Source organism: Rhinopithecus roxellana, chromosome 8 (assembly GCF_007565055.1).
Source record: "Rhinopithecus roxellana isolate Shanxi Qingling chromosome 8, ASM756505v1, whole genome shotgun sequence".
NCBI classification, from domain to species: domain Eukaryota; kingdom Metazoa; phylum Chordata; class Mammalia; order Primates; family Cercopithecidae; genus Rhinopithecus; species Rhinopithecus roxellana.
In genome coordinates this window covers 104,224,838-104,250,176 of record NC_044556.1, presented here as the reverse complement: position 1 = coordinate 104,250,176, position 25,339 = coordinate 104,224,838, and the positions used below count along the sequence as shown (strand labels likewise).

Genomic DNA, 25,339 nt, shown 5'->3' with positions numbered 1-25,339 from the left:
CCACATTTTTCTCATTTCTAAATATATTCCATGTAATTCTGTTACTAAACAAAATCGCCCTTACTTCTCTTATTTTGTAAAGGTGAAAAATATCAGACATTTCTATTACAATTATCCAAACAGTTTTATCATCGTGCTAAATTGATAACTTGACTTGATTTGCATTTTATCTATCTGGGCATTTACCCATCAGAGGCTTGAGAAATACACAAATTTAAGGTGATACCAGCCATTTAAGCCTCACTAAAATGAGCAGTGCCAACCTGGAGAAGGTATAAAACCAACGTAAATCAATTCGTATTATATTATCTCTTTGAGACAGAATTGAAAAAGTAAGATATCAGTTCCTTGTAAGGACTGGTAACACAACTATCTCCCGGGAAGCTATCTTCTACTTGATGACCTGTAGATGAACTTTTAACAGAATGTTTTGAATGGACCAAACCAGTTTTAAATATTTCTAGTATTTAGATCTTTTAGATGCAAGCATGAGAACATATTTTAGCATGTCATACATATGTGAACAAATGGACATGCCCACACACATTTGCATATAAAAGTTGCAAAACTGCAACTAGTGCTTTCAAACGCTTGTTGCTAGAGTATATGAACAACTAAGACCCATTACAAATAAGGTGCCACCAGTAAGACCCCCTTGGTGTCGCTGCTGGCCTTGGTTGTGACCTGCACCATTCTCTCAGAGCCTCCAGGGCTGTACTTCCGGGACACCACTGGCTCAGGAATTCACACACCACCAGCCACTGTACACTAGATAAGCAAATCATTCCTCAATTAGTGTCATTCTATGAGTTCAAAGTTTGATCATCCTAGCAAAAATCTTTTGTGTACCCTGCTACTGCATTTATGCTCTCGGTTAAAAAAAAAGTCTTCAACAATAAACTCTTACAGATAAACATATATGTGCAAGTGCAGTGCCGGAGTCCTAAATCAAGTCTTAGGGTATTAAATGTCAGCGTTTTCTCGGAGTGTCTCTCAAAGCAGTAGTCAGATTCACACAGAGCCCTCTGGAAAGGCTTTCTGGTATAGCAGGAAGACTATGGGGTCAAAAGGCGTAGCTCAAATCTGTTTGACCACTTACTGGAGGTGAGATCTTAGATATTTAGCTTCTTTGAGTCCAAGTTTTCTCATTGAAAAATGGGAATGATAATTTTCTGTATAATAGAATCAATTGTTGATAAATTCTTTTCAGAATTCAATAGTAAGTGACCAAAGAAGCTTCGTTTCTCATCAAAATGTTTTTTTTTTTTTTTTTTTTGAGACGGAGTCTCACTCTGTTGCCCGGGCTGGAGTGCAGTGGCCGGATCTCAGCTCACTGCAAGCTCCGCCTCCCGGGTTTACGCCATTCTCCTGCCTCAGCCTCCCGAGTAGCTGGGACTACAGGCGCCCGCCATCTCGCCCGGCTAGTTTTTTTGTATTTTTTAGTAGAGACGGGGTTTCACCGTGTAGACCAGGATGGTCTCGATCTCCTGACCTCGTGATCCGCCCGTCTCGGCCTCCCAAAGTGCTGGGATTACAGGCTTGAGCCACCGCGCCCGGCCAAAATGTTTTAACATATATAAAGTACTTAGAACAGGAGCTGATACAGTAAATGCTCTATGAGTATCTGTGATTATTATCTGATTCTTTTTATTGAACAATGAACTCTCTTTGCTTTGACTGCCAGGATGCTCAGAGCTAAATTTAGTGCAATAATAAATGTTAGTAGAAATTATTTATTGGACATTTACTATGTGGTACATGTTGTGCAAATGCATTGTATGCATTATCTTATTTATTTATTATATTTTTTGAGACAGAGTCTCGCCCAGACTGGAGAGCAGTGGTGTGATCTTGGCTCACTGCAGCCTCTGCCTCCCAGGTTCAAGTGATTCTCATGCTTCAGCCTCCTGAGTAGCTGTGATTACAGGCATGTGTCACCTTACCTGGCTAATTTTTGTGTTTTTAGTAGAGATGGGGTTTTACCATGTTGACCAGGCTAGTCTCAAACCCCTGGCCTCAAGTTATCTGCCCATTTTGGCCTCCCAAAGTGCTGGGATTATAGGTATGAGCTGCCATGCCCAGTGTATTATCTCATTTAATCCTTAAATAACCTCATTTTACAGGAAAGGAAGACACATTTAAATAATCTGTGCAAGGAATTGACCTAACAAGGGGACGTGTGGGGGGACCTAAAGAGTTCCATCCAGACAATCTGAACCCGCAGCCTCCATGTGTAACTGTGAGGCTATGCTGCCTCTCCACCAGCTCCTTCCAGGTGTCCTATACAACTAGCCCTTCCTAGCTGGTTAAAAATCATCATATGCCTCCTTAAGGTGGAATTAATGTGCATTTAGAAATTAATGAGATACTCTTTATCACCTGTAACAATGGCAAAGATACAGATGATTCGATACATTCAGCATTCACAGTATATGACAAAAATAATCAATTTTCATGGTCTTGGGGTTGCAGTATAAATTGGCCATTTGAAAGGCAATTTTGCAGTTTGTAAAAAATGCCAAAATCCATGATCTCAGGAGCTGACTCTATGTATACACGTAATACCTATGATGTTAGACATAAATACACTCACATACGCACATATAACTACATGTACACATGTTCACTTTAGTGCTCTTTGAAATAATAAAAAATTTGAAATAGTCTAAATATTCTAATATAATACTCAATTACAGAGAGGAATAATATAAAATATTCTGTATAATCTAACATTATTTTCCCATAGCTGAAATATCTGACATTGCACTAATTTTCAATTTTAGGAAACTGATGAGACTATTCTCTTTTACTATTTTTTTTTTTTAATATTTGAGTTTTATTAGGTGTCAACTTACACTTAACTCTCATTGTCTCTCACTGAGTGATGTCTGGGTTTGGAAAGTGTTACATGCTGTTTGTAGCACGCAGTTACATTCAGGGTTTCTTCCAAGATGCATGTACAGAAGATCTGTCTGCGGTTCTCCCTCCATCCAGATCCTAGTTTACAGCAGTTCTAAAGCTGTTTGCCTTGTTATCTCTCCATTGCTGACTGTGTATATTCCACTTCACGGTGACTGTGTATATCCCATTCCATGGTGACTGTGTATATTCACAAGGACAGATGTGTCTTTAATCAGGTCAACACTCTGTCTCTGAGGTTAATAACTACTATTACTATTGGTCTGCTGGGGAGTCTGGGGTGCCTCTTAAATGCTCTCAGCCCCGTATGCTGATAACTGGCATTTGGTCCTCTTTAGATTATCATCTTTATTCATCCTTTTTTGTTTGTTTGTTTTCCAGCACTGGACCTGTGTTTATTTCTCATGTACTCTGAAGAGCCTTTCTCTTTCCAAAATCTCCTTCACCCCTGAGATTCCTGAACATAGCAGTGACATTTCCTCATTTCTACTATCTAGGTCTCTGCTTTCATGTCCCATGGGAGGCAATCATGTCCTGTAGCCCCAGTTTCAGGTCTTATGCCATGCTGGTTTTATTATAAAGAAATGTAATGCCCAATCATCCTGATGCTTTATTCATATTTGTGCTGATACTTCTTTCATCTTTGTTGGTTAAAGCCATGCAGTGGGTATCTGTTTTTTGTCTTTCTTTGGACTGTCTTTTTGGAAATAGCCTGTCACCCATAGTGTGTAGTTTGGGACAGGCATCAATCAGATGGTCCTGGCTCCTCTACCACAACAATGAACATGAAGAAGACCCAGGCAGGAGGGCTGATCTGGGGATTTGATGTGGACGTTGGAATGAGACAGTAATTCTCTTTTATTTGGAATTACTAGGTGCCAGTCACCCTATTTGCCACCACATGGGAAACCAAGAGCAAGCAAACCTAGAGGAAAGGCATGGAGGAAGGAGAGAGACAGGAGGGAGTGTGGCAAACAGACAGCATGATGATGATGTTCTTTGAAACCTGAATTTAGCCACTCCTGAGGTCAACACCACCTCCTTGACCTCGCCTTTCCTTTGTTGCCAGGGCTACCAGAGACACTTTCTGTCACCTGCAACTGGAAGGTGTTCCGTCATTGTCAATATCAATGCATGCTCATTTAACCACTGCTAGTGTTAGACTATGGTGATTGGTGCTGTGGAATTCAGGGAGTCCACAGCCTCTGCATTTCATAAACTCACCCCTAGGTAAGAGATAGAATACTAATAAAATATTTTAAAAAGCACAAGTTATTTAGGCAATATCAAATCCCTCTCAGTGGATAATCACATGATGTTTGTATACATTAAACAACAATTTAATTTGCTCTGTTGACCTATATTATTGAAGAATATAAGTAAGAATTTTTGAAATTAGCCTAAGGTCAATTGTTTTCTTTTAGTCCATCTCATCCTGTGACTCTGAAGAGCCCCCCAAAATGAATAGTATTCTAGTCCCATTATGCTTTGTTTGACTACAGAAAATGAAAGGAGCCAGGATTGAGGAAAGACAGCTATCGGTGAGTTTAGTTGTCGGTATTGGGTTAATTAAATACCTGTTTATCTTTGACCTGTATTCTTTGGCATACCTACCATTGGCCATCATTCTTCTTACGCTTGGACATTCATTCAATATCTAATACCTTTCTGAAGTTCTCAGAGATGTGCTTTTCCTTATTTAAAAATGTTTTAGTCCCTTTCTGTCATGCAATAGATGTGCAGTATGAGATGAGCAAAAGTTTTAAAGGTAGACAAGAACCATTAGAGGGAAATGACTTTTAGGCATTTGCTTACCCATGTGATACAACATCCAAAGGACAAGAGTTAATAAGTTAACGAGTTACTAGTCAATAACCATGGCAGTCCTAATGCTACCCTTGGGTTTCCTTCTAAGGACCTCAGATATTAAAGCAACGAGAAAGAAGGGAATGTGGTATATAAACATAACTTTGAGGAAAATAAAGCCTTTTGAATGGGAAGCAGAAATTATGAGCAAAGCACACTACTAAAACCCATTGTGACTTGTAGCTACGAAGGGAGAAATGTTTAGGAAGTCGTGGGTACTCATTTGGAGTTCTGATGTGATGAGATACATTAATACCACTCTATTAATAAATACAATGTTCTCATGATCACTAATTTTTTTTATTAGAAAGCAGCAGAGCAGAGTTGAAAAGCTGTGGTCTTTGGAGTTTTGCTGATTTGAGTCTGAGTTCTGGGTTGGCCTAGGAGATGTATAAACTTACCAAATTACTTGACTACTTTGAGACGACCTTTATTCATCTATAAAACTAGAATACTGTCACCTGATCTGTGGATTATGGAGAAGATAAGAAGCATTGTGGTGTTGTAGGCTAATACTCTGAAGTATTGACGGGGATCTTGCCTCCCTTCTCCCAATGCTAACTTTTCGTGTTCTCAGGGTTGTGTTGTTACTATAGAAACACAGGGAGAAAGAAATCAGTATTTCCTAATTTTTTGCTTTTTAAAATAGACTTTAAATACTCTGGTAGAGAGAAGGGATTTCAAGATAAGGGCTTTTAAACTGCAAACACTTGGTCTTCTGAGCATCAATGCGTGGTATACTGACCTACACACTAGGAAAATAAGAAAAATTTCCCCTTGCCACATCCAGAGTGAATAAATTGATATAAGTACTATAAAAGGTGATTTGGAGGTATTAATTAAAACTGAAAAGGTATGTAAAATGAACTAGCAATCCAACTGCTAGGTATCTACCCTTTAGAAATTATTGCATTCATATGTATACAAGGAGACATGCACAAGGCTATTAACTGAAGCATTTATTTTTATGACAAAAATGAGGAAAATCTATAAGACCATTCATTTGTTTTGAAATGAATTAAAAAATTAGGTCATTCATAAAAGGGAATACTATGCAGCAGAAAAAGGCAATCAACTCGATGTATATTAACTTATAACCGTCTAAAAGTACTTGTTAAGTAAGAAAGGCAAGTTGTGGGATGATAAATACAACATGATAAAATTCAGTTTACACTGAAACACAGCAATAGTATACTAAAGATGTGCATGCCTATATACTAAAGATGGTATATGTCTATATATTAATGTAATTAAAATTGTCATAAAAGGATAGAAACATATACATGTAAATCATCTATTAGCAGTGGTATTTTGGAGGAGGAAGATAATTAGGATTGAGGGTGATGGACGAAGAAGACTTCAGCTCAGCTCTGTAATGTCCCAAATGAGAAAAAAATTCCCAAAGTTTCCAAAGCCAGACGGAAGTGAAGAAGAGACTTGAAAGGGGGAAGATATTGGTGATGGTCGCCAAGGAGGGCTGGGGATCTTGCTCTCCACCCTGCTGTTGCTTTTAAATGCGGAGAAGGTTGGAGAAAAAAAAGGTCGCATCTGATAATATTGATCGACTCAAAGAAGACACGTGCCTCATGCCCTCCTGCCTGGTGCCCAGAGATGGCAGCTGCTCAGAGGTCAGCGGGTCACTGTGGCAGAAGCATCGACGACCTGAATGCCTGTTGTAATGAATTCTTCCTTAGTCTTGCCTAAGACTTAAACTCAGCCGGGCAAACACCTTGATTTCGGTGCTGAGACTCGGAACAGGAAATCTGATTGTAAGCTGCTAAGTTTGTGGCGATTTGCTATGCAGAATGGGGCCTCAACAGGCAGCTTTGAGGCAAATTACACAAAAATGAAACTACTGGTCTTGCTCGCCTGAATAAGGTGGAGTAAAAATATTATACATACTTTATATGTAAATGAGCAACGTATTATCTCACACACAAGAAATCCTAGTTCTCCTCTGGGTTGTGGATTTTCTCCCCTCATTGCTGTAGGGGGCCTTTCTTGCCTTTATTCCTCCAAGGGACATTCAGCACCTGCCATGCCTCTTCTGAGTACACTGTCTTTTCTCCACAGCCCAGGTGAGGTACATTCCTAGTGCTCCCCAATCTATGCATATCAAGGCTGTACCCAGCTTTATCAAGGAAGACAGTGTCCTGATAGGGCCAGGAAACAAGATTTCTCCCACCTACCCCCCATCTTCCTTCGAACATTTTCTATGACCTTCTCCCAGGCCTCGGGGCCACAGCCTCATTAAAAGGACTGTTCTCTGGAGGCTCAGCAATGGAGGGCCTGTCGGTACGCAGGATGACATGAGGAGAAACTGATCAGCAGGTCATAAGGACTTCAAAAAAAAAAAAAAAAAAGAATTTCTAAAAATACTTACTAGAAATGAGAGTCGTCAAATGTTTTACTTCAGGTATATCTATTATTTCACAGATAATATGTAACTTCCTGAGAATCAGGTCCGCAGGTCAGACCCAAATGAAGCAATGATAATCCTGGGCTAAGAGCCCTCAGTTGATGGTGATTTTCTGAGTAGAAGGTATCATTTCTATGTTTAATATTCCTTCCTCATCCTGACTCAATAGCCTATATTCCGTAGTGTTAGATTCAACAGATATATATGTATGTATATATATACACACACACTGAGTTCAAAATGCAAGAGCCAATTAGTGGGTCAATATGAAAATTAAAAAAGAAAAAAAATACAGCAAATTGAATAGGATATATCAGAATACATATCACATAATGACAATCACACTTCATTAAGTTTTTGTTCTACACACACACACGTATAAAATTATGTCTATAGTGGTGAGGTGCATACAATGTATTTTGTGTTGAATAATGTTGGAAAGCCACTGCAGTGGATATTTTGACATCTTTTATTAATATTTAAAAGAAGAGGGTGAAACAAAAAATGTGAAAAAAAACCAAAAAAATTTGACAGTACAGAGTTTAGGAGAAATTGAAAGTTAGTTCTAGGAAATTTGCCTTCTTTCCCCTAGTTATGGCAAAAAATAACTTTTCTGGGGTTACAAGTCTGTAAAATCTATAGGTAACTTTAGAAAATGTAAAAACGTGTAAATATCCAGTGTGAAAATACATGTGAACTTGCTTACAGAAACTGACAAGGCCAATATACATGTGAGGCATCTGTTATAATGAATTCCAAGGAGGCAAACTCATTTCATGTCCTCTGAGCCAACCAGACAGTAACTATTTGGGAAAAATGTTTGAGGGCTCTCGATTTTTAAACCTGCTGAACTGATTAAAAACGTGTAAATTTTCTAGATGTCTAAATTAATTCTACCTGTATAATTGTTATTATTATTTTTAACTAATGATACGGGAAAAACCCAAAATATCTTTGCAACATACAGCCGAGCAGTTTTTTCTCAGACCAGCTATTTAGTGCTTCTTCCCTATTTATAATCCAGTCTGCTTCATTTTTCAGGGCTTGTTGTGCGTCTCTCTCTGACTGCCTTCTTTGCTTAGAGTGTCTCTGTTTTCTGCCGTAATTCACTAGAGCATTCAACGGCTAAAATGACTTTTAAAACTATCCGGTGAATGGAAATACCACATCAAGCCACTAGGTGGCAAAGCAGACTCGGAGAACAACCTCTCTGCCAGCAGGCGCTGAAGCAGCTGCCCATTCCCCACGCTGGTGACCGGCAACCTCAGCTTAGCTCAGCCATGCAGTTCGCGGAGGATATCAAACACAGTCAACAAAGCTTTGCAATCAAACGTGTCTTTAAAGGGAATCCAACTTGTGAACCTGGCTCTTGATATTCATTTCAAGCTGCAAGGGGGAAAGATGTTACCTAATATGGAACAATGGCTCTTATTGTGAACAAAACATCTCTGAATGCCAAAACTGGAATAAAATTCTATTTAAAAAGGAGAATTTTTTTTTTTTTCCTAAGAAAGTTGATGTATCATGCTGCCTCCTCCCTTGGTTGCCACCTTTCCTGGATTTTTACCTGATTTGATAAATATGGACCTTGACAACAAAAATGCAGGATGCTTGGAAAAGGATTTGCATCACGACCTCTTTTGTGTAGCAGTAGCTGTTGAACTAACACAGTTTTTCCTCAAAACCAAATACCTAGATTGGACTGATGTTTACTTGCATTAGCACTCTCAAGTCTACAACCTTTTGTCATTAGAATATCTAGAGAAATGGCACGAAGCGAAAAGCACACGTGAGTGGTTCTTGTTAAATATTAGTATGACCCCCTCACCCGGAAAGGGCAGACTCCTTGTCGCTGAAGTTACTCTTTTCTGAGAGAAACAGGGAAAGAGTGCAGCTGGATTCTGTTCCACCACAAACAGATTTACTGATTATTCTTCAACATTGTAGCGATGTATTTATTATTACATGTTTTTAATACTGTGCTTTTATAGTGCAGGATAAAGAACAATGCTTTTAAAATACCAGCCAATCTAATGTAACTGTGGAAGTCATTCTGATGAAAAATCTAGTGAAAACAGTCATTTGGACTAACCATTTCTAATACGTCAGTTTACTGAAAGGACACCTGGTGAAGAACATTCCTTTGGCTTAATATTTATGCTTTCATGATTAAGTTAGACTCGTGATCACTTTTTAATTCAAGGTCCGTATTTATCAGAGTATTTAATTTTATATCTGGACATGTTCCACACATCTGATTTCCCTTCAAACTTCAGCCTATTTGCACGCCCCAACTCATACATGTAGATAGAACTGTGTATTTGCAAAGAGAGTAGAAGCAATGTGGGAGACATGCATTAAACAGCTAACACCTGCCATAGCATGTTAGGGCCAAGAAATATACCCCATTCTGCCATGCGGGCACATTGCCTAGGCACTCTGATCCTACATCCTCATCTGCAAAATGAGGATTATAATACTTGAGGATTAAATAGAATCTGTATAAAGCACCCAGTATAGCCTGACTGGCCCACAGCAGATTCTCAAAAATGGTAAAATCAATTCAATAATTTTCTATGGCTGGTTGACTTGATAGCAAGGTCTTTTTCATGCCTAACAAGAGCTAACATTTGTTGAGTATAAAGCAGTGGTTTTCAACCCAGGGTGACTCTGCCCTAGGGGATTTCTGGCAATGTCTGGGGTCACTTTTCTTGTCACAACCTGGGGAGAATGTGCTACTGACATCTAGTGGGTAGACACTATCAATGCTGATAAACATCCCACAACGCACAGGACAGCTCCCCACAAAGAATTAAGGTTGCTAAGATATTGATAGTGTGGAGGCTGAGAAACCCTGCTATAAAGAGAGATCATACAGACCCAGAAAAATGTAGCATTGCATTTTTCAGGAAAACCTGGAAAATGTCCTGATACTTATTAATGAGGCAAACTCTAAATCTCTTTGAGAATCAGGTCTCACTTCTCTGGAAATCACATTCTTCACTCACCCAGCGAAAAAGGAATCTTATATTCGTGTGTTCAACCCTTCAGTCGTTATTTCATGCAGTAAATGTGTTTGAGTACTTCCTGCAAGACTTAGACTGGGGGTGTGGTTCTGGTTCTAGAAAACCACTTGTTGGCAATGCCACCAACTAAACAAAATAATTGCAGTGGAAGGAGCAGTATAGATGATTAGCTTTGCTTGAGCTGATGTGGCAGTAACAAAAACAAGGACATTTTGTGAGTCTTGAGGAATAAGACTCCAAGCTGCCATGCAGTCAAGAGAGGGCACAGCATTCCAAACAGACGGAAGAATTCACGTGAAGCTAACTCCCAGTGTCCCCGATGCACTCTGTACATATTCCTGTTACCTCACAGAGCACTTCACTGTGTCTCTAGGACAGCACAGACCCCAGAGGGACACTTTCATCTTCACCTACTCAAGGTTGTGCCTTGAGAGTAGCATAATGTCTTTCCCAGAGCAGACCTAGAATGATTGCCTCTACTCTGTTTCAATTGAGATGGACAGTTACATTTTGTTATTGTTGTTTCTTAACTTGGAGGTTCAGGGGTACATGGGCAGGTTTGTTATATAGGTAAATTGTGTGTTGTGGGGGGTTTGGTGTACAGATTATTTTTACACTCATGTACTAAGCATAGTACCCAATAGGAGATTTTCAATCCTCTCCCTCCTCCCACCCTCCACACTCATGTATGGCCCTGGTATACGTTGTTCCCTTCTTTGTGTCTATGTGTACTCAATGTTCAGCTCCCACTTATAAATGAGAACATGCAGTGTTTGGTTTTCTGTTCTTGTGTTACTTTGCTTAGGATAATGGCTTCCAGCTTTATCCACATTGCTGTAAAGGACATGATCTCATTTTTCATGGCTGCATAGTATTCCACAGTGTATGTGTACTACATTTTTAAAAAATCCAGTCTATTGATGATGGGCATTTAGGTTGACTCCATGTCTTTGCTATCGTGAACAGTGCTATAATAAATGTATGCATGTATGTGTCTATAGGGTAGAACAATTTGTAATAGTTACACTTTGGATGGGAGAACCAGTAACAGAAGGGCTCAAGAAAGTAAAATTTGAGAAAAGGTAAGAGAGCAGGAATGGAGGTTGTGTCTGATGAGCAGTAACTTGGAAGGATGGAGAGCAGAGGACTGGGGGCTCCAGAGGCAGCTGGAAGGAAGACTGAGAAACACATTTGGGCTTTCTCACAAACTCTCTCAGTGACATTCGGGAGGGCTGCATTCAAGAAACGAAAGAATTCAGTGGAATCCATCTTTCAGGACAGGAAGGAGGTATGGCCAGGAGAGAAGGGCATCCCTGTGTACCTGGGCGGTTGTCATGGAACTGCTTCAACCTCTACTGCTGCAGAGAAAAAGAGGTGAGTTCTCCATAAACATATCCTCTCTTCAAATGTCCATCTGGTCATGGACACAATCCAGCTAGATTTTTCTGAGGAAAATGAGCATCACATAATACAGAAAATGTTCTGTAATTGTTTTTTGCTGCCCTTGAATTTATCTTCCAGGGCAGTGAATGCTTGGCATATACTGAAGGCACCAGAGGATCCTGCAAGGTGCTAGACAGCCTGAATTTGTGTCCTGGCTCCTCACATATGAGCCATGAGACTTCAGGTTAGTTATTAAAGCTCTGGGATCCTCTGTGCAACACCAGAAAATTAAGACTAGTAACACCGTATGGTTGTTAAGTGATTCAGTGAAACAGTAGGTGAAACCTCTGACACGTTGGTGAGTTAAGCTTTATGAATGGAAGGCTTCTCGGCCAGGTGCAGTGACTCATGCCTGTAATTCCAGCACTTTGGGAGGCCAGGGCGGGCCGATCACTTGAGGGCATGAGTTCGAGACCAGCCTGGACAACATGGTGAAACCCCATCTCTACTAAAAATACAAAAAATTAGCCGGGTGTAGTGGCACATGTCTGTAATCCCAGCTACTTGGGAGGCTGAGGCACGAGAATCGCTTGAACCTGGGAGGCGGAGGTTGCAGTGAGCTGAGATTGTGCTACTGCACTCCAGCCTGAATGACAGCATGAGACTCCATCTCAAAAAATAAAACTAAACAAATAAATAAATGAGAATCTTCTCTCCTGCTTCCTGCACACACTCACAGCTGAGGTCCCTGGAGCGTGCCGGCAAGGCATCCACTTGTGCCTGTGCCAATCCCTGCTTGAATATTTGAAATATCCCTTGTTGAGTACATACGTTTTTATTTTACTCTTAGGTTGTTAATCCCTTGAAGACAATATCAAAAGCCCTTTTCCTTTTCCTTCCTTTATTGAGTTTCCAAATCTGTCTTACAATCTCCAACTGTGATGAAAATAAAGTGGTTCCTTAGTAGATAAAATGTTTAGTGGATCTATATTTGATGCCTATGACTTTATTAGTCATCAATGTTCCTCAGAAAAGCAAATCTGGCCAGGAAAAGACAGTCATTGTGATTCCTCCCAACAAGGAGAGAGCAAAAGACCCTTAAGATCAAAGCGAATTCTACTGAAGAAGAAGAAGGTGAAGTGGAGGAGGTGAAGAAAGAGATAAGATACAAAGTAGAAAAACCTCACCAATAGGAAAAACTGGGTAGGATACTCAGCAAAGGATTTTATACATGGCTAAGGAATTAAAAACTATAGTGGGAAGATTAGGAAATTATGGAAATGAGAAAAAAGCCCACAATTTTATTTGGATTCCTATTCTTTTTTTCAGGGACATGTTTTCTAAATTCTTTTTGTTTTTTTTTTTTTATGATTTCAAAGACAAACATCATGAAAACCTCAGGGCACTGCAGATTTTGACCCTACCCTTTCCTCTGCTACTGCTACAGCTGCCAATCACTTCTGTCCTTCAAGGAACAGAATGCTTTTCTAAGTGAAACGCATGGACTGACTCATTTCATCCGCACAATAGCCGTACGAGGTGGGGACTGTTATGATTTCCACTTTAAGTGTGAAGAAATGGATGCGCCAAGGAGTTGAAGACTTGTCCCAAGTCCCGCGGCTGACTGTAAATGCAGATGCAGGATGCCACACACACAGGCTGGTTCTCAGGTCTATTTCCTAATCTCTGTCCTCGTAAGCAGATCTTCCACGAACAAGCAAAATTTTAAAACAATACCTAAGCTTATAAAGCAGAAACTCAGTCCTCTTGCCATTGCCTTTCTCATTCCCATGCCCTAGAGGTAATCCCTGGTAGCAGTTTACTAAGTAAATATCTGTTAGATGAATGGATATATTCTTCCAAAATGTGTTCTTTTGCAAAATGACATATGCATATTTTTAAACACTCAGTGTGTGCCAGGCACTGTTCGCTGTGTGTACACATATTAATTCATTTCATCCTCACTGGGATCCTGTGAGTTAAGAGTCTATTATTTAGTCACTAGATGAGAAAAATGAAGACACAGAGAGGTTCTGAGACGGGGTCAGTGTCACACAGCTCCTAGGAAGCCAGAGTTAAGACTTAAACCAAAGCCATCTGATTCAAGATTTTATTCCCAAGCCTCCAATATGTATTATGTTCTCTAGCTTGCTTTTTATTTTCATTAAACAATATATTGTGGACATCTTTCCTATTCAGTGCAAATACATCTATATGTCACACACACTTAAAAAATAACCCCAAAACGTAAAGAGACACTGTCCAGGATTCAGATGTGGGCACATTATGTCCTTGGCGAAAATAGGATTTCCAGGACAGGAAGGTGCATGAGACACTGTGTTTGCTGAAGACTCTTTTAAGTGAAATGCTGCAGAGCTCAGCATCAGTGAGGCCAATACAAATCTAAGATACTTTGAAAAAAAATAGCTAGTTTCTAGATTCATTTTTCCCCACTAGATCTATTATAATTTTAGTAAAAAGTGAAAGCTGCATGTCTCATTTTACCAGTGTCAAAGGAGCTAGTCATCAACCATCTGTCCCACATCATAAAACTGTATAAAATCAAATAATTAATAAATATGCAAGGATTGCAATGAAGTTTAAGATGGATCCGGAGCTTAAGGAACATTTTTATTAAAACAATAAACTCCAAGGTCATTTGCAGAGTTTGATTCAATCATAAAATATAAATTAAATTCTTTAAACTTGATACACAAGAATAAAAGATGATTATTTTAATGAAAGTACCACCTATCTGTGAAAATGAAACAATAAGTACAGAAACTGCAAGAATCAAAATAAAATAATAATAAAATGTCTACTTTGGCACAGCCTATATAATTAAATATTAGAAAACAATGATCTCTTGTTTTGAATTTCCTGAAACCAAATGGAAACTAAAGCTGATATCACTATTAGTTCTGGCTCTCTGGGATTAAAAACAAAGGGCCAAAGGAATAAAGTTGAGGCAGTCAAACAAAACAGTGCCAATCCTTATTCTAAAACATGAGAGGACTATGACTGAAAAAACTCAACACCAAAAGTGTGTGTAAGCTAATAAAATTCTAAGCCTCTTACTTGACTGACCAGACCATCTCTTGGCCAAAGGGACCCTAGGGTGACCTTGAACACTGAGTTCTCGGCTGTGATGGGGTAGATGAGACACACCTTGCTATACCCCCGCCCTCAGTAACTAGGATGAAGCTTTCTTCCCTTAAGGCTGAACAGAAACCATCCCTTTCAAACTCCACTCTGATATCAACCAACCCCCTGATGCTGCCCCTCCTTCTTTGCCTGATAAGGGACCATCTACCATGGAGTGGCTCTGGCCAGTCTATGGAGAATGTGCAGTGAGGGTTTTCGTGTCCCCTGCTTCACCTTTTGACATCAGAGGGCTGGAAACTCCACCTTCAGGTCATGCTAGTGCTGCCATTTTTTGTATATAGGACCCACGAAGGGGCATGAAGCTCATTTGTGCATGTGTGTACATTTCTCTCTTCATAAATATTCATGACACTATAGCTTATTAAATATGTATATTAGGCCACCCTACTCAGCAAAATTCCTGTTCCCTTTGTGTCTGTTTTTACTTCTGACAGGAAGTTATGCTTCTTAGCCTGTCAGAATGGCCACCCTCAAGCTGCAACTCTTTATGGGAACTAAAGCTCTCCTTTGCAAACTCTTGAACCTAGTCATTTTTCAGTTGGCATGTGAAAGCAATACAGATGGAAAGATTTATTCAGAGGGAAAAAAAGAAATTATACTGAAATTTATGAATAAAAACAAAAATTAAGTGCAGGTTGAATGCTGAGGTAGGTGCCCGGAACTATTTTTAGAAAACCCCTACATTGCACCTCCTCTGGGCGACAGAACTCTGGCTGCCTGGGCTGTGTATGAGGATCTCAGCATAGAAAGCCCTGATCAGTTCAGACGTGTCATCTTTCCCCACCCACCTCTAGGCTCCCTGAGGACAAGAAAGGGGCACATATGGATATACAGGCAGTAAGGAGACAACTTAGAACCATATACACCTGATTGCAAACTGTCTGCGTACACCTAGGTTACCAGTGCAGATGACTTCATCCTGTAAGGCTTGTCTTTCCCTTTCCTGGGATCTTATATGAAGGGTGCATAATTCAGTGGCTGAGATGTGATGAAGTCCTTATCTGTGGCCAACATTATCAATTGGATCTTCCTGATGACAACATGCATCAAACACTTTACAGAATTAATACGCTGCAAAGGAATGGACAAGCTTCTCCAAAGGAATTCTTTTTTGCAATTGCCAACTCCCAGATTCAAATGATTTAATAATCTTTATGATGCGAGTGGAAGATTCAACATGTCTTATTGTGTTAATATTTGAAGTTGCACTGCACCATGTACAGTGCTATGAATGCTGCTGAACAGTGATATTTCAGGATGTACAATATGACCCAAAGTATAAGCAACCCTATAATAATTGGTACTGCCCACCATATTTTGAGTGCCTGCTGTGCGTCCTGCAATATATGACATATATATTCATTAGGTTAAATCCTTATAATAATTCAGTAATTCAGACATTATTCTCGATATTGTATGCATGAGGACACTGATGCTCAGAGGGGTTAAGAGGAAACTTACCCGAGGAACATTTGACTAGTTAAGTAGCAGTACTAGGAAATGGACTGTGTATGCCAAACTCTAAAATTAAAACACACACTCTCTCTCTTCTTTTTTTTTTTTTTTGAGATGGAGATGGAGTCTCACTCTTGTTGCCCAGGCTGGAGTGCAAAGGCATGATCTCAGCTCACCACAACCTCTGACTTCTCTCTGCAACCTCACCTCCTGCAGCCTCACCTCAACGTCGGCCTCGTAGGTTCAAGTGATTCTCCTACCTCAGCCTCCCGAGTAGCTGAAATTACAGGCATGCCCCACCAGGCCTGGCTAATTTTGTATTTTTAGTAGAGATGGGGTTTCTGCATGTTGGTCAGGCTGGTCTCAAACTCCCGACCTCAGGTGATCCACCCGCCTTGACCTCCCAAAGTGCTGGGATTACAGGCATGAGCCACCATGCCTGACTCTCCATTTGTTTAACTTACACTACTGTGGGGTCCTCTTGTGACTGGCATTAACCATGTGATTATTGTTATGTTCATACATTTCCAGTTCTACATTCAACACAGATTTGATTCCTCTGTACTCTGTGACAGATGTATACCAGAAACCGCCAAGACCAAAGGCCCTTTGAAATGTACACTATACTCCTTGAGGCAAGCATTATCTTTCTCTCTCACCACCATCATTATGCCTGAAGCTCTCTGCAAGACTGTCATTTAGAATTGCTTAAATTTCCGACGGAGGCCATAAGCACAGCCTCAGCCCATCCCAGCCCAGGTGTGGTAGCCCAGGACTGACTGACTGCAACACCATCTCTCCCGAACCGTTGATAAAGTGAATGTGATACAAGAGGTAGAAAGAAATTATTTAGGCAGATAGTGTGAAAGAGTCCTTGGCAGAGCTTCCCTTTCAACAAAAAGCAGCCCAAGAAATCATTTTTTTTTTCTAATAAAAAGCAGCCTGAAAAATTGAGCTGCAAACATAGATAAGGAAGCTGGAAGCTTGTACAGGGGAATGCTAGCAGCTGTGCCAATAGGAAAGGGCTACCTGGGGGCCAGGCAAGTCCAACATGGAGGCTCCATCTTCCCTGTTTGTGTTATGATGTGTACAGTAAAGGGATGGACAATATGGCACAGGTCAGGCAGAAAACCTACCTGCATAATAAAAGATTAAGGTGGGGGCTACCAGAAATTTACCCCTATGCAAATAGTGCACCCAGTCCTAGCCAGTTTTCGTGCCCTAAGCAAATGGCACAACTGGTCCAACCAATCTTCCGTGCCCTATGTAAATCCAATACCACCTCCTCACCAGGCATCTATAAACCCCCCTGCATTTCACTGTGGATCCGGTGATCCATTCCTCCAGGACCCCTCTTTCCAGCAGAGAGCTGTTCTCTTTCTTACGTCTGTTAAACTTCCTCTTTACTTCACTCTGTGTGTGTCTGCATCCTTGACTTCCCTGGCCATGAGACAATGAACCTTGGGTATCACCCCAGACAATGAGTTGCTTCAAATGGACTGGAGTATCATTACCAGCCCACAATGGAGATGACAACGTACTTGGTTGCCCTCCGTTGCTGGCTTAGCTTGATTAACCAGTCTGCATAAACCATGGGTAACAGCCAACAACAGAGGTGGACTGAATTCTTTGAGTGGGTTTTACATGACAGAAGAAGCAGCATTAAGATCCCCACATTCCTTCCCTTAACACTAACCAATTAGCAAACCTGGGTTTGGGACACTACTGATGAAACTTAATTGTTCAGGGAGGTTGATTAACATGTTACTTGGTTTCTCCCCATGAAGGCATCGGGCAATTACATCAGAATTGATGCAAGTGCTACATGATCCCACCTAATTCAGTCTATTTTTCATTGCCACTTTTTTTTTTTTGAGACAGGGTCTTGCTCTGTGGCCCAGGTTAGAGTGCAGTAGTGCGATCATGGCTCACTGCAGCTTCAACCTCCTGGACTGGGCTCAAGCAATCCTCCTGACTCAGCCTCCTGGGTAGCTAGAACTACAGGTGTGTACCGCCGTGCCTGGCTAACCATAAAAATGTTTTTTTGCAGTGATGGGGTCTTGCTATGTTGTCCTTCTTCTTTTTTCCTTTTTTTTTTTTTGAGACAGGCTCTCTGTCACTCAGGCTGGAGTGTGGAGTGCAGTGGTGCAATCACGGCTCACTGCAACCTCAACCTCCTCAGGATCAGGTGACTCTCCTACCTCAGCCTCCGGGGTAGCTGGATCTACAGGTGCGTGTGCACCACCATGCCTGGCTACCTTTTTGCATTTTTTATAGAGATGGGGTTTTGCCATGTTGCTCAGGGTGGTCTTGAACTCCTGGACTAAGTAATCCTCCTGCCTTGGCCTCCCAAATTCATTGCCATTCTTATTGATACATGAGTGTTGGTGTCAGTATGCATTTCTCTCCAGAGATAAATACCACAATAACCATCAAGACCACCACTTAAACAAGTAACTCAGCTATAAAACCAGGCTGTGAAAGGAAAGGCCTTTTATAAGATTTGTATTTCAATATATTACAAATCAGGGACAGATACAAGCTTTGTGGAAACTGAAGCTTATACATTTTGCTACCTTTCCTTTAATAAAATAAATACAAAATTATGAATATAAAATACCATTGCTCCTCTATCCCTCAGGGGTCCCTTGAAGCTTTAGCTTTATTAGCTTCAGAGTAAATCTTTGGATTTCAAAAAAAATCTAGATGATCTGGTTATAGTTGAGAAACTGACACTTTAAAAAATTTTGTATATCGAATAACTAAAGATAGGCGTATTCATGTACTTAGAAGTAATGAAATGCTCTTCAAAAACATCTCAACAGATGCAAATAAAATGCTGTTAGCTCTGATGCTATGAAAAAGGAACTTCAACTTGCCCAGGTGTAACTTATTCCAACAAATCACTTCTGAAGGTTTAACTAGCTTTTAAAGTTGTCTGAAGACCTGGTGCCGTGGCTCACACCTGTAATCCCAGCACTTTGGGAGACTGAGGTCGGGGTGGCAAGCACAGGGTGGGGGAAATCACTTGAGGTTAGGAGTTCAAAACCAGCCTGACCAACATGGTGAAACCCCGTCTCTACTAGAAATACAAAAATGATCCATGCATGATGGTGGGCGACTATAATCCCAGCTACTCAGGAGGCTGAGGCAGGAGAATAGCTTGAACCCAGGAGGTGGAGGTTGCAGTGAGCCAAGATCACCCCACTGCACTCCAGCCTCAGTGACACAGCAAGCCTCTGTCTCAAAAAAAAAAAAAAAAGTTTTTTGAGCACTCATGAGTTCCCATGACATGCCACCAAATTATCACATTCAAAAAAGGGAAAAATAAGAAAAAAGAAAGTGGATTCTCCCTGCTGGCAAGCTGATATCAGTGTACAGCCTACAAAGTAAAGGACCCCAGCTGGAAACATGAGGAACATTAATGAATTCTGAGTCACGAAAGCAGTTGTTTCAGGAAGACAAAGAGACAAATTAGGACAAATAAACATCATGGGAGGGTGGTGGAGGAAACATTAATTGTTGTAAGAATGATAAAGAATAACAAAGAACAGGTCACTTTGATAAAATCACGTGTCAAAGGAACATTTATGGAGGGTTGTTCTCCAAGTATCTGGCACAACGTGGTTCACAGAGAAACCCAGTAATGCTCTTTGAAACCGGGCTGGAACACAGCATACATTGTGACAAATGGTACCATATCCAGCTGCAGGCAGGTGTCTACCGCAGTTCCTGAAGGAATGTTAGATTTAGCTAACTTAAGATTCTTAATTAGAGATCTGGAAACGAATGTTAATGAAATTTTTACATCATATTAGATTTGCAGCTATTGTAAGCACAAGCAAACATGGAAATCGATGGACTTGCCTACAATTATACAATTTATTTAAGGAAAACCTCTGACCAGATGTTACGCTCTCCATGACCACTGAAAATAGAAGACACACAGAGGGATTAAGTTTAAACTGATTCCAGGAAATATTTAAATAAGATATGATAATAAGACAGAAGAGCTGGCCCTGAGAAAATGTTGCCATGGGAACATCTATTTTTTTCTTCCCTGTGATATTTTAAATTAGAATCTATATCCATCAGGGTTGGAAACCCTCAGTGCACATAACCCACGGCCATATCATCGGTCTTTAGCACCTCCTCCTCTCAAGGGGACTCCTCCTTGGTTGGTCATCAATGACTCAAGGTTTGCTTTTGTGCTGCCTACAATTGCAGCCCAATACTTTTCTCTGTTGTTTCACCAAGGTTTGGGTACTAGAGAAAATGAAGTTCGAGGCTCAGATTTTGTCTCAACAACCACCAGGATTCATTCTTTTCTTCTCTGCTTTCTCAAAAATATCACCACCATGTGCCTTTCACTGGCTTGAATTAGAAGCGCATTTATAAGAAATTAGGGGAGCAGCTTATGTGGCATTAAATATTTTAACAGAATGTGGTTGATCATTAGACTAAAGACATAGCCACACCAACACTTAGAAATAACTCCCAGTGCATTTTCATTACCCTCGCCCAGAGTAAGCCAGTGAGGCATCAGAGAAAGGCTGATTCCCACGTGACACATCAGACAAGGAGAATGACCTAGGAAAAATATTTTCACCCAGTGCCCTGGGATCATTACCTATTTAGTTTAGTGTCACCTTCCACTTACTAGAATGACCTAGTGGAGACTTAAAGATTCCTTTAAGGATGAGACATTTAAGGGGAAGATCATTGCAGGTGTGGAATTTAGGGAGGATTAATGACTTGGTTGCTGTATATGGGAAGCACTGAACAGGTGTGCCCGTGATCAAAACACAATGAATGCATCGCCGAAGTACATATTGCAGAAAGTCATTGTTGGCACCAAAGTTGTCACCCAATAAACTTACCTGCAGACAAAAAATATACTGATAATTGCTCTTGGTACAAGAAGGAGCCCAATATCTGTCAATAAGCCAACTAACTTCATTAGATCACTATATACTTGACTCATCAATTTTCCAGACCAGTTGTCATCCAAGTGTGGTACCTGGAACCCCAGCATCAAGCAGCATCAACCAGTTACTCGTTAGACATGCCCGTTTTTGGACCCTACTCCGGACCTCCTGTCACTAAAATTCAGAGCGTGAGGCTCAGAAATCTGTTTTAACAGGCCTTCCTTCCAGGTGATTCGGATGCATGCTAAAGTTTGAGAATGACAGTCCTAGATGACTATCACATGTTTTCCATATCACCTGCTTGCACAATCAAGAGATAATCATAGACTGGGTAGTTTGGAGGTAGTTCAGGTCAAGGATATAAATTATTTTTTATTTCTTTTAAGGCACCTGCTTGTTAAAATTTCTCCAGTGAGCTCTAGAAAGTCTTTCCAAGTATTCCTCCTGGCCACCTCCCCAACTCCAATTCTTATCAGTCCCAGATTCTAAACAGGCAGTCAGATTGTAAGGTCTTTACTGGTGAGAAGGGAGTCAAGGCCAGCGGCATGACTCATGTCGTCCATCTGTAAGGCATCCATTGGTGGGAGTGAACGATATTATGCTTGTTTTTGACCAGCCACTTAACAAGAATTCACTGCTCATCTTCTTATGAATTTAGTCTCCTAAAGTTTTGAGGGATATTTTAAAAACTTGACGACTTTTTAAAATGGAGAGTAATATTTAACATCTACTAGTAAGCACCGTACAACTGCTGAGTTTACCTGCCTGCATAAGCGTGCACAGTTCAGTGAGAGTAACTAAAAGATGAAAAGAAATTTCAAGATGTCTTTGGTAAGCCATTTTTCCTACCCTTTCCCACCCATGTTTATACAGGAGAGGTGAACCAAATCAGTCTCAAGAAAGCTTTGTTAAGGAGACTTTTAGGAAGCAGTTAGTGCAATCTTCAAGCATCAGTGTATTCATTTCCTGTATTTGCCATAACGAATAACCACAATCTGAGTGGTTTAAAACAATAGGAATGGATTCTCTTCCAGTTCTCCTGGCCAGAAGTCCAAAATCAAGGTGTTTCCAGGGCCACACTCCCTCCAGAGGCTGTAGGACAGAATCCATTTCTTGTCCCTTCCAGTTTCCAGTGGCTTTGGGCATTTCTTGACTTATAACCATATCAATTCAATCTCTGCCTCTAAGGTTACACTGCCTACTTGTCTTCTCTCTTCTCTGTATGTCTTGTATGAGGACACTTGTTATTGGATTTCGGGCCCACATGAATAATCCAGGATGATCTCTTCATCTCAAGCTCCTTAACTTAATTACGTCTGCAAAGACTCTTTTTCCAAATAAGGTAACATTCACAGGTTCCGAGATTAGGATGTGGTCATATCTTTTTGGGCGACCGTCGTTCAACTCACTATAGTCAGCATAACATAAAACATGCAAGCTTGGCTATTCTCTTGAGATCAGAACTGTTATCATCAAACTACATCTGATGTGTGTGGGTTTGTTGGGGTTCTCTTTTCATAGGATAAATATATTCCCTTTGGAACTCCAGGTCAGTGTGCTTTTTTATTTGCATTAGAAAAATTTTAAGAGGAGAGATGCTCTTTCAAAAATACTTCAAAAGAAGATCAAGAGATTAGAGATGGGGATAAATATAGATATAGATGTAAGAAGTGCTGCAGTAGACAGGAGACATTTTGTTCTTAGTTCCTTTACTTACGTTTATACTTCATTTATTTATTTAGATGTTCAACAAATACGAATTGACTGTGTGTGTATTTGTTCAAAGTAATGGTTGAACACAAACCAAGAACTAGACTTAGTGGGTTCAAAAACACATACTACTTTTGTGCCCCAAGGCTCAAGCCGAGGCTCAATTTCTCTGCCTCAGTTTCCTCATCTATAAAACACAGAGTAATAAGAGTACCTAAGTGTGGGGTTGTAGGGAAGATCAAATAAATTTAGAAAGCAGTTAGAATGCTCAGCACATAGAGAGCAAATAGTGTTTGCTAAATAAGTAATGTAAACATGCCAGCCTCTGTGCTAGCTTTTAGGATGAACAAAAGAAATGGAAGAGTGCCTTACACTAGAAAAAAACTTTAAAAAACTTGAATGGACCTAACTGAAATGCTGCAAATGAAATAAATGAGGGGCATAGTTGGAGTTGAAGGGTGTGTAACTGGGAGACCCTATCTTAGATAAGGTGGGGAGGAGATGCCTCTAATGAGGTGCCATTTAACCTAAACACTGAAGAATAAATAAGTGATGGAGGAATATCAAGGCTGAGAGATGTTGTTTCTTGATAAATCAGGTTGTTTTACAGTTTACGATGACGAGTCGAGGATCAGGGTCATTTATCCCATTGAGTGCGTGATTAAATGTTGTTGTGTGGGTTTCAATAGAATCTACACTAGAGGGGGTGGAAATAGGCAGGAAATTCTTCTGAACTATAAAGAAATATCCCATGCAGAGGAAAACACTTAAATATGTATTTCTGAACCTACTGGAGCAAGAGGATCCCCAAATCATCTTGAAGGGATGCCTTTCTCTGCAAAGAGCTGCCCCGGGCTGATGAGTCTCCAGGAGTATAAATCACCCTCAATGTCAATTTCACATCTTCATGGGTTTATTGAACACCTACTGCATGCTGGGCAGCCAGTGTGCCCTGCCTTAGGGGATGCAGAGACCCTGCTTTCTAGCAACTCAGGGCCTTTGACAAAACACTAGGTCACATGACCTTGTAGTAGCAGACACGTATGATATTCTAAAGATATGTTCATTTCAGGTTATAGTAATTTAGTACAGATTAGATTTTCCTTCGAATTTCCCTTCTTATTGCATTCATGCCAGTTAGCAATTGTGCCATTCACATCTTTTCCTAAATCTCCATGAAGAGTGATGTCAGAAACCTTAGGCAACTTCCTGCATCTCTATGTTATCTCTCTGTACCTAAGTGGTAAAACAGAAGTTGATAATAGCACCTATCTCATAGGATAGTGCTGGGATTAAAAGACTTTAAAAGTATTCAGAATACTTTAAAATACATGTATTTTGAACAGTGTCTAGTACATGGTAAGCACCCAATGTGAGTTAAAAGAATATTGTTATTGTTACTAGTATCACTAGCAAACCTCTTAAGTCAAAACAAAATAAAAGCAAATAAAACTAACAATCACCTGCATGCCGGAGTGGCACCACTACTAATTGGCACATGATTTGGGGCAAGTGGTTGTTCTCTTTAGGCCTCAGTTTTTCTCATGGTTAAAATGCATACATTGGGCTGGGGCAGTGGCTCATGCCTGTAATCCCAGCACTTTGGGAGGTCAAGGCGGGCGGATCACCTGAGGTCAGGAGTTTGAGACCAGCCTGGCCAACATGGTGAAACCCTGTCTCTACTAAGAAAATACAAAAATTAGCCAGGCATGGTGGCAGGCGCCTGTAATGCCAGCTACTCAGGAGGCTGAGGCAGGAGAATCGCTTGAACCCGGGAGGCGGAGGTTGCAGTGAGCTGAGATCGCACCACTGCACTCCAGCCTTGGTGACAAGATAGATTCCATCACAAAAAAAAAAAAAAAAAAAAAAAAAAAAAATGGAGGTAATGAGTTGTTCTCCAGTTGTACATTTGTAGAACTCAATGTATCTAAATACCTCAGTGCTTCTGTTGATCTGAGACTTGTCAAATGGTCCTGTTTGTCACGCTTTGCAGGGAAAGAACCAAAAAAGCATTGAAATGAAAGGGGCTGGGGGCTTTGCTGACAAAGTTTCCTTCCATTGGTGAAGCTCAAACTGGAAGAGCTTACTTTAAATAGTTATTCAAAGGGCACAGGAAGCAGATGGCTGGGTGTGGGTTCCAAGTCACTGGCTTGGGAAAGAAACCTGGTACAACAGGTAAAGTCTGGAGATTTGGATTTTTTTCCGATTGATTTAGGACATAGGAAACTTTGATGAAAACCTGATTGAGAGAAGGGGTGAGGTCATCAATGACTACCTGAATGATAACCCAGGTACATTTGTGGATGGAGCCCCAGTCGATTTGCCACTTTGTTTTCTTCGTTCCTCATTTATTTCATTTTTCTTCCTTTCCCTTTCTTTTCCCTTCACCCACTTTCTCTCGCGAGGCCAGCCGGTGGCAGCTCTCGCAACAGGCACCAACTCCTTTCTGGTTCAGGGTTGTATTCTTC

At 40.5% G+C, this 25,339-nt stretch overlaps 1 protein-coding gene across 3 annotated transcripts in view; it reads right to left on the bottom strand.

The window, feature by feature from the left end:
- The window catches only part of CHRM3 (cholinergic receptor muscarinic 3), a 505,898-nt gene that overhangs the window by 2,229 nt on the left and 478,330 nt on the right, over positions 1-25,339 (bottom strand). The gene's annotated exons all lie outside the window — the stretch shown is intronic.